The following is a 9,873-nucleotide window of genomic DNA, read 5'->3' as shown; positions in this document are numbered from 1 at the left end:
TGCAATTCTCACCCTACATAGTTTATTATTTAGAGGTATTTCTTGCTTTGTAAGTTAGTTTTAGAAGGTGTTAAATTCATCTAACCTCAAATTCTAATATAATATTAAAATTTATTCAATTTAATATTGTTAGTGTTTTTTGGAGATTAGCCATTGCATAGCTGGTCTCTTGATAAATTTTTACAAATTTTTTGTCAAGATAAGTTATACGTCAGTAATAAAAGAATAATAGATTTTGTAAGTTGTAATAATTTGAACAACATTTTTGTTACGATGGATAACCGAAGATTGATGGGCTGGACTCGTTAGGTTGGCCCGATTGTCTGTGGATGGAAGCCTTCGCAGGAAATCGCGCTTTTGGGCCTCCGTCCGACTTGTGAGTATGAGTGACTGGTGGGTGGTACCTGCAAAGACACTCCGATGCCTAAGTCAGCAAGGGTGTAAGCAGGTTTAAAGAGTATTGGGACTTGGAGATATCTGAGGGGTGTCAGTGTATTTATAGTGGTGAACCAACAACCACCGTTGAAGTAGTTCCACCTTTTAAGGTGGGTAACCGCCCTTTTATTTTAGGGAAGTTGAGATATAGCTCCTGAAAGTGGGTTGAGAGATTTTTGGGGCAGTTATTTTAGTGTTATCTGCCAGCTAATTCCCGTTCCCGACTTCTTTAGAGCAGGTCGTGGTGGGAACCGACTTCAAGGGGAAAGTTGGTGTGAAATTAGGGCAAATTCCTTGGGTTGGGCCTTTCTTTCTGGACCTGGGCCTTAGCGTTGGGTCAGGGTATGAACAGTGCCCCTACTCGAGCCCAATTTCTTTTAAGAATTGGGGTCGAGTATTTTAACTCGGAATCGCAGCCGACTTGATAAGGAACCGACGTGATTTTTTAGAACCGACGTGTTTTGAAAATTCTCAACAGCCGCGTCTAATCAAACATCGCGTCCGTTAGGAATTTGCATATTTATACGCGGGGATCAGTTACATTGGGAACGGCGCCTCTCTTTAAATGACGGCCTCCGCTTTTACTATTATGCCCCTAACGCTTTTATAAATACTTTCCCTCTCTTTCCTTGCTTCATTTTCGAAAATTTTCACACTTTCTCCCCTCTGTTCGAAAGAAGCTTTGTTCGAAGGGACTTCTTTTTCTCTGCTCCTTCCCTTTTCAAGCAAAGGTTAGTTTTTTCTCTACTCTCTTTTTATGAAGTGCTTTTATTTGCATGTTCTTTTTAGAGAGGAGGGTTGGCTCGTAGGCTCTTAGTGATTCTTGTTTGATTCCAGGCCCTTAGAGACCCTGTTTTGATCCTTTTTTTCTTTTTTCTTTGTAGGTTTCGCTATACCTTTCTAGGAAAGAATGTCTTCTATAGAAACCCTTGCTCAATGGGTGGATGTCACCGTTCTGGGGGAGAAACCCTTTGTAGATACTGACTTCATCACCAACCTCCGTACTCGTGATAGACTTTGTACTTCTGATGAGGATGAGCCAAAGTATGAGTTGATTGCCCCGGGTCCAGAAGACCGGGTTTGCTTTGCGAGGGCTGCTGAGGCAGCCCCTCATTTTTTCTATATGTATGAGAGCATGATTACCCGTTTGGGTGTTTTTCTTCCTTTTTCTGACTTTGAAATAGCCGTTTTACGTCACTGCCGTGTTGCTCCTACCCAACTTCACCCTAATTCTTGGGGTTTTCTGAAAATTTACCAATTTATCAGCCATGCTTTAGACTTTCTGACTTCTCTGAGGATTTTCTTTTTCCTCTTTCACATGACTAAGCCCTTTAGTGGGAAAAATAACAAACAACAGTGGGTGTCTTTCCGAGCTATACAAGGTCGGAGAGTCTTCACCCTTTTTGATGAATCCTTCCATGACTTCAAAAATTATTTTTTCAAAGTTCAAGCTGTAGAGGGTTACCACCCCTTTTTCCTGGATGGGAATTCTTCCCCTCGCTTCCCTCTGTACTGGTTAGAGGCCTCCCCCTGTGAGAAATATGGTTTGGATGACTTGGATGAAGTGGAGGCGGCCATTGTGGGGTTCCTCCGAGAAGTATGGGGGAGGGCCCCCTATCTGGATACAAAAAAGTTTCTTCAGGGGTCTCCGACTTTTGTCCAAACACAACTAGGTAGCTTTTTGTTTGTTTTCATATTTTTCGACTTGTTTTACTGATTTTAGCTACCTAATTGTTTTTACAGAGATGGCGAAGAAGAATTCCAGGGAGTCTTACCAGAGAGTTCAGGAGGCTAAGGCGAGGTCCCGCGCCAGGGTCGGCAGTGCCAGGGCAGCTGGTTCTTCCCTTCCTTCCCCTCCCCCCTCTTCTCGCAATTTGGGGACCCCTACCCAACCCATTGTCATTTCTTCCTCAGCCTCTTCTCTGCCGTCCCCTCCTCCCCGATCTTCTCCTGAGCCAGAAAAGAAGAAGCACAAGACTTTAGTGTCTAGCTCTTCTTTTGAGGGTGAGGCCAAGGTGGATGCGCCTCAGTTCGTTCGGAAGCATATCTATCCTCATACCCGTATAGGTATGGATGATTCTTCTGTTCGAAACCATCTTACTATTTTGGCTTAGGAGAGTATCAGGGCAGCAGGGGTGTGCACAAAGTTCCTTGATATTTTTGAAAAGACTTCTCTTAGCTCTCTGGGTTCATCCTCGAAGGTTGAAGAGCTGGAGGGGAGGCTTCTCTTATATCAAGAGCAGGAGAAAATGCTGAGGGGGGAGGTCGCCAAATTGAAGGAGGAGAGGGATGGCCTCCAGGAGAAGGAGAGGAAGTTGCAGGCCCAATGTTCCATGGTGGAGGGCCTGAGGGAAAAGGTGCAGGAGAGTTATTCGAGCTTGTTCGAGGACCTCGTGGAGGTGAAGAAAGATTTGATGAGAGCTCGGAATGCCTATACCGAGTTGGAGGACTCTATTGCTGACGGGGCTGAGGAAGCATGGAGGATCTTTAAAGAACAGATCGGAGTCCTTGCTCCCGACCTAGATCTCTCTCCCTTGGATCTGGACAAGATCGTGGTCGACGGGGCTATAGTTTCTCCTCCCTCTCCTCAATATGTCACTGAGTCTGATCTAAAGACTCGGGGGCAGAGGATAATGGAGTCCCCTCCCCGACCAAAGGATGCTCTGAGTTTCTCGAAGGCTCCGGGAACTTCTACTCCTTCTCCTATGGATATTTCTCTCCCTGGACCTGATGGCGCTCCGACTACTCTTCCTGACTCTGGTGGTGCTCCGACTACTCCTCTCGGTTCTGGTGGTGACGTCCTTCCTAACTGAAAAAATTGATTGTGGCTATATGGGGCCCGGCCTGTGGGTCCCCTCTTTTTTAAACTATTTATTTTCTTGAATTGTGGTGGTATTCTGTTGACATTTCCTTGGCCTTTTATGGTCGTTAACAAAAAATACCCTTTTTTGGATAAGGGTTTAAGTTACCTCTGTCTATTGTGTGCATGCTTTTCTGTTTTAGGTTTCGAAAAAATCTTTTTCTTTTTTTTTTTTATCTTTATGTTTAAAAAATCTTTCCCTTGACTGACTGTCCCTTCTTCTTAGTTTCTCTTAAGTTTTTCTTTGGGACAGCCTTTGCCTTAGTGCTTTTGGCAGGTTTTCTGATCTCTTTTGGTATTCCTTATACTCAATTTTTGATTTATTAAGTTCTTATGACTTAGGTTATTTTTGCGATGCATTTCTTTGTTTATCGGTTTTTTCGACTTGTAAGTCAGATAATTTCCGAGTTTACCACGATCGACTTTTATAACATTTTTACACCGACTTGTACCTCGTCGTTTTATCCTGACGACCATCTAGGTCGGTTCATGGGATTTTCACGCTTTGTTGAGCTTAAGTCGGCGCGTTTCGTAGAAAGAAAGAAAGCGAGAAGGAATTTATAAAAGATATTGTAAAAGATCTTTATTTATTTGCGAAGGTACTTTACTGCTACTAAGGGTTATTAACTGTTTATTGTCCTTTAGTCTCTACTGTGATGCCTCGTTAAAAATCCTCCTTCAGAAAAAAACCCTTTTATTTTGGGAAAAAATCATGAAGTGGGAAAAGAGTACATCAGGGAGTAGAGTTCGCTTTTAACTATAGTACCTTTTCATATTACAAGCATGACACGACCTTGGTAACTCGGTGCCGTTTAAGTCGGTCATCCTATAATAACCTTTTCCTAAGACCTCACTAATTTTGTATGGTCCCTTCCAATTCGCAGCGAGCTTCCCTTCCCCAGATTTGTTGACTCTAATGTCGTTTCTGATTAAGACTAAGTCGTCTAGGGTGAAACTCCTTCGAATGACTTTTTTGTTGTATCTGGTGGTCATTCTTTGCTTCAATGCCGCTTCTCTTATCTGGGCTTGCTCTCGGACTTCGGGGAGCAATTCAAGTTCCTCTTTATGCCCCTGTATATTTCCGACCTCGTCATGGAAGATCACCCTTGGACTTTGCTCGTCGACTTCTACTGGCATCATGGCTTCCACGCCATAAACAAGTCGGAAAGGTGTTTCTCCTGTGGCAGATTGAGGCGTCGTCCGGTAAGCCCATAACACTTGTGGGAGCTCCTCAGCCCAAGCTCCTTTTGCTTCTTGTAGTCTTTTCTTTATTCCTGCCAGTATGACTTTGTTAGCTGCCTCGACTTGTCCATTTGCTTGTGAATGTTCCACCGAGGTGAACTGGTGTTTGATCTTCATACTGGCTACTAGGCTTCTGAAAGTAGAGTCAGTGAACTGGGTTCCATTATCTGTGGTGATGGAATGAGGTATCCCGTATCTTGTGATAATATTTTTGTAGAGGAACCTCCGACTTCTCTGAGCCGTGATGGTGGCTAATGGCTCTGCTTCTATCCACTTTGTGAAGTAGTCTATTCCCACAATTAAGTATTTGACTTGTCCTGGGGCCTGGGGAAAAGGTCCTAACAGATCCATCCCTCATTTTGCAAAGGGCTATGGAGAAGTTATATTAATTAGCTCCTCGGGAGGAGCCACGTGGAAATTTGCGTGCATCTGGCATGGTTGGCACTTCTTCATAAATTCTGTGGCATCCTTCTGTAAGGTCGGCTAATAGAATCCAGCTCGGATTATCTTTCTAACAAGCGACCTGGCTCCGAGGTGGTTTCCGCAGATCCCATTATGAACCTCCTCTAGTACTTCAGTGGTCGTTAAGGTCGGTACGTATTTCAGCAATGTTGTTGATATACCTCTTTTATAAAGGATATTTTTCACCAGTGTGTAATGTTGTGCTTCCCTCCGGGTTTTCTTGGCCTCTTTCTCCTCTTTAGGGAGGATGTCGAATTTTAAATATTCGACCAAGGGGTTCATCCAACCGATGTTTAGCCTGGTTACTTCAAGGACATCTTGTTTGGCCTCTGTTTTTGCTACAGAGGATTCTTGGAGAGTTTCCTGGATCAAGCTTCTATTATTCCCTCCTGGCCTGGTACTTGCTAACTTGGAGAGGGCGTCTGCTCTGCTGTTAAGATCCCGAGTTATATGTTTGATCTCGATTTCTGCAAAGCGCCCGAGGTGCTCCAGAGTTTTTTCCAAGTATCGCTTCATATTTGGGTCTTTGGCCTGGTACTCTCCATTTATCTGGGAGGTCACTACTTGAGAGTCGCTGAATATCATTACTTTTGTTGCACCGACCTCTTCTACCAATTTTAAACCCACGATCAGGGCTTCATATTCTGCCTGATTATTAGAAGCTGGGAATTCAAATTTAAGGGAAACCTCTATTTGCGTTCCCCCTTCATTTACCAGTATTATGCCTGCACCACTTCCTGTCTTGTTTGAGGATCCATCTACGTATAGTTCCCATATAGTTGGCTTTTCCTCTTGGTCTCCAGCATACTCTGCTATGAAGTCGGTGAGGCATTGGGCTTTAACTACTGTCCGAGTTTCGTACTTCAAGTCGAAATCGGAGAGCTCTATTGCCCATTGAACCATTCTTCCTGCAACATCCGTCTTTTGGAGGATTTGCTTCATAGGTTGGTTCGTTCGGACTCTTATTGTGTGGGCTTGGAAGTAAGGCCGCAACCTCCGAGAGGCTATTACTAAGGAGTAGGCGAACTTCTCTAGTTTGTGGTACCTCAGTTCAGGGCCTTGTAGAACCTTGCTGGTGAAGTACACGGGATGTTGCCCGACTTCATCTTCTCGTATCAGGGCTGATGCTATAGCTTTGTCTGCTACAGACAAGTATAGAACGAGCTCTTCCCCAACTAGAGGTCGGGTCAGGATTGGAGGTTGGCTCAAGAACCTTTTGAACTCCTGGAATGCTTCTTCGCATTCTGAAGTCCATTCGAACTGACATCCCTTTCTTAGTAGAGAGAACAGCGGAAGGGATCTTAGTGCTGATCTTGCCAAGAACCTGGAGAAGGCTGCAAGTCGACCATTCAATTGTTGAACCTCTCTTAAGCAAGTCGGCCTTTTCATTTCCAGGATAGCTTTGCACTTGTCGGGATTTACTTCAATCCCCATTTGCGTCAGCATAAACCCTAGGAATTTTTTAGCCTCAACCACAAAGGTACACTTTGCGGGATTTAGCCTCATCTCGTGTAACCTTATGGTGTTGAAGACTTGCGAGGGGTCTGTCAAGAGGTCGGTTTCTTCCTTGGTTTTTACTAGCATATCGTCTACGTAGACTTCCATTAAGTTCCTGAGGTGAGGGGCGAACACCTTATTCATCAGCCTTTGATATGTGGCCCCGGCATTCTTTAGTCCAAAGGGCATGACCACGTAGCAGTAGTTTTCTCTAGACGTGATGAATGATGTTTTTTCTTGATCCGGCTTGTACATCGGGATTTGGTTGTATCCCGAGTAGGCATCCATAAACAACAAGTATTGATACCCCGAGCTAGAGTCCACTAGAGTATCAATGCTTGGGAGTGGATATGGGTCTTTGGGACATGCCTTATTTAGGTCAGTATAGTCGACGCACATCCTCCACTTGCCGTTTTGCTTCTTGACTAGCACTACGTTTGCTAGCCATGTTGGATATTTAACTTCTCTGATAAAGCCGGCTTCTCGGAGTGCTTGTACATGCTCTTCCACCGCTTGAGCTCGTTCTGGGCCGAGCTTACGCCTTCGCTGTTGTACAGGTCGTGACCCCGGATATACTGAGAGCCTGTGCGACATGAGCTCGGGGTCTATCCCTGGCATGTCAGAAGCTTTCCAGGCAAAAAGGTCAGAATTATCTTTTAAGAGTTTTGCAACCTTTGCTTTAGGTTTTCTTCTATGTCGGCTCCTATGTTAGTATTTTTTCTTCCTCTTCGCCGATCTGTACTTCTTCAGTTTTTCTTTCTGGCTGCGGTCGCAGCTCTTTTTTGGCTCTCGCACCGCCGAGCTCTATGGTGTGGACTTCCTTGCCTTTTCCCCTCAGGTTCAGGCTTTCATTGTAGCATTTTCTTGCCAATTTCTGATCTCCCTGTACTGTTGCTATCCCCACAAATATCGGGAATTTCATGCAAAGATGAGGGGTAGACACCACCGCTCCGAGTCGATTTAGGGTAGCTCTGCCAATTAAGGCATTATATGTTGACCCCACATCGATGACTATAAAGTCTATGCTTAGAGTTTTGGATTTTTCCCCCTTTCCGAAGGTCGTGTGGAGGGGTAGAAATCCTAGTGGTTTTATTGGCGTGTCGCCTAGTCCATACAAGGTATCGGGGTAGGCTCTTAATTCCTTTTCATCCAACCCTAGTTTGTCGAATGCGGGCTTGAAAAGGATGTCTGCTAAACTCCCTTGATCTACTAAAGTTCTGTGGAGATGGGCATTTGCCAGGATCATGGTGATCACCATTGGATCATCATGTCCGGGGATTACTCCCTGTCCATCCTCCTTTGTGAATGTGATAGTCGGGAGGTCAGGAGCTTCACTCCCGACCTGGTAAACTCGCTTGAGGTGTCTCTTGCGAGAGGACTTGGTGAGTCCCCCTCCCGCAAATCCGCCTGAGATCATATGTATATGTCTTTCAGGAGTTTGTGGTGGTGGGTCTCTTCTATCCTCGTCATCTCGCTTTCTTTTCCCATGATTTTTCGACCTTTCCATGAGATATTTATCAAGTCGGCTCTCTCTGGCCAACTTTTCTATTACATTTTTGAGGTCGTAACAATCATTTGTTGAGTGACCATACATCTTATGGTAGTCACAGTAGTCGCTGCGACTTCCTCCCTTTTTGTTTTTGATGGGCCTGGGAGGCGGCAGTCTTTCAGTATTGCAGATTTTTCTGTATACATCCACTACGGAAACTTTTAGAGAAGTATAAGAGTGATATCTCCTCGGCCTGTCGGGACCGACCTCCTCTTTTTTCTTGGGCTCCCTTTCCCTCTCTTTTATCGAGGGAGGATGCCCAGGTCGCCAACTCAGCTCTCGTAACCTGGCATTCTCCTCCATATTGATGTACTTTTCGGTTCTCTCTTGTACATCGCTCAAGGAGGTGGGGTGCCTTTTTTATATGGACTGCGAAAAGGGACCTTCTCTAAGCCCATTCATTAGCCCCATGATGACTGCTTCTGTAGGCAGGTCTTGGATCTCCAAGCACGCTTTGTTGAACCTTTCCATATAGTCTCGCAAAGGTTCTCCGACCTCCTGTTTTACTCCCAGGAGGCTTGGTGCATGCTTTACTTTATCCTTCTGAATGGAGAACCTCATTAAAAACTTTCACGAGAGGTCCTCAAAACTGGTGACCAATCTTGGAGAAAGGCTGTCGAACCACTTCATCGCTGCTTTTGACAAAGTGGTTGGGAAGGCTTTGCAACGAGTAGCGTCGGAAGCATCGGCTAGGTACATCCGACTTTTAAAGTTGCTTAAGTGATGTTTCGGGTCTGTGGTTCCATCATAAAGGTTCATATCAGGACTTTTGAAGTTCCTTGGAACTTTTGCCCTCATTATGTCCTCGCTGAACGGATCCTCTCCTCCCAGGGGTGACTCTTCTCGATCGCCTCGGGAGTTCCAACCTCTAAGGGAGGATTCTAGCTTTAAGAGTTTTTCCTCTAACTCTTTTCGTCGCGCCATTTCCTCCCTTAGATTCCTCTCTTCCTCCCTTTGTTGTTCCAGCTCCTGTTCCAGCTGTTCCAAACGACCTTGGTGGCCATGGACTAGTCCCATTAGTTCGGTCGCATGGGGTGGCCCTTCCTTTCCCGATTCGCGTCCCTCCGAGGAGTTCATCTTTGGATTTTTTAACCCTGAGGTGCCTTCCCTGTGTTGGTCATTGGCTCCCTAGTGATGGGTCAGATCTGCGTCATTGTTTCCGGTATCTAGATTTTCTTGTTCGAAATCTGACGCCGTATGACCATCCTCAGGTGATTTATCCGCCATTACTGGTTGATCTCTCGGGTCTCCGACAACAGCGCCAATGTTACGATGGGTAACCGAAGATTAATGGGCTGGACTCGTTAGGCTGGCCCGATCGTCTGTGGATGGAATCCTTCGCAGGGAACCGCACTTCTGGGCCTCCGTCCGACTTGTGAGTATGAGTGAACGGTGGGTGGTACCTGCAAAGACACTCCGATGCCTAAGTCAGCAAGGGTGTAAGCAGGTTTAAAGAGTATTGAGACTTGGAGATACCTGAGGGGTGTCAGTGTATTTATAGTGGTGAACCAATAACCACCATTGAAGTATTTCCACCTTTTAAGGTGGGCAACCGTTCCTTTATTTTAGGGAAGTTGAGATATAGCTCCTGAAAGTGGGTTGAGAGATTTTAGGGGCAGTTATTTTAGTGTTATCTGCCAGCTAATTCCCGTTCCCAGCTTCTTTAGAGCAGGTCGTGGTGGGAACCGACTTCAAGGGGAAAGTTGGTGTGAAATGAGGGCCAATTCCTTGGTTTGGGCCTTTCTTTTTGGACCTGGGCCTTAGCGTTGGGGTAGGGTATGAACAATTTTTATCTTTTCTTTTATATTTAAAATAGAAAATAATAATT

Source organism: Arachis ipaensis, chromosome B03, assembly GCF_000816755.2.
Source record: "Arachis ipaensis cultivar K30076 chromosome B03, Araip1.1, whole genome shotgun sequence".
In the NCBI taxonomy this organism is placed as follows: Eukaryota; Viridiplantae; Streptophyta; class Magnoliopsida; order Fabales; family Fabaceae; genus Arachis; species Arachis ipaensis.
This window is presented reverse-complemented; position numbering follows the sequence as displayed.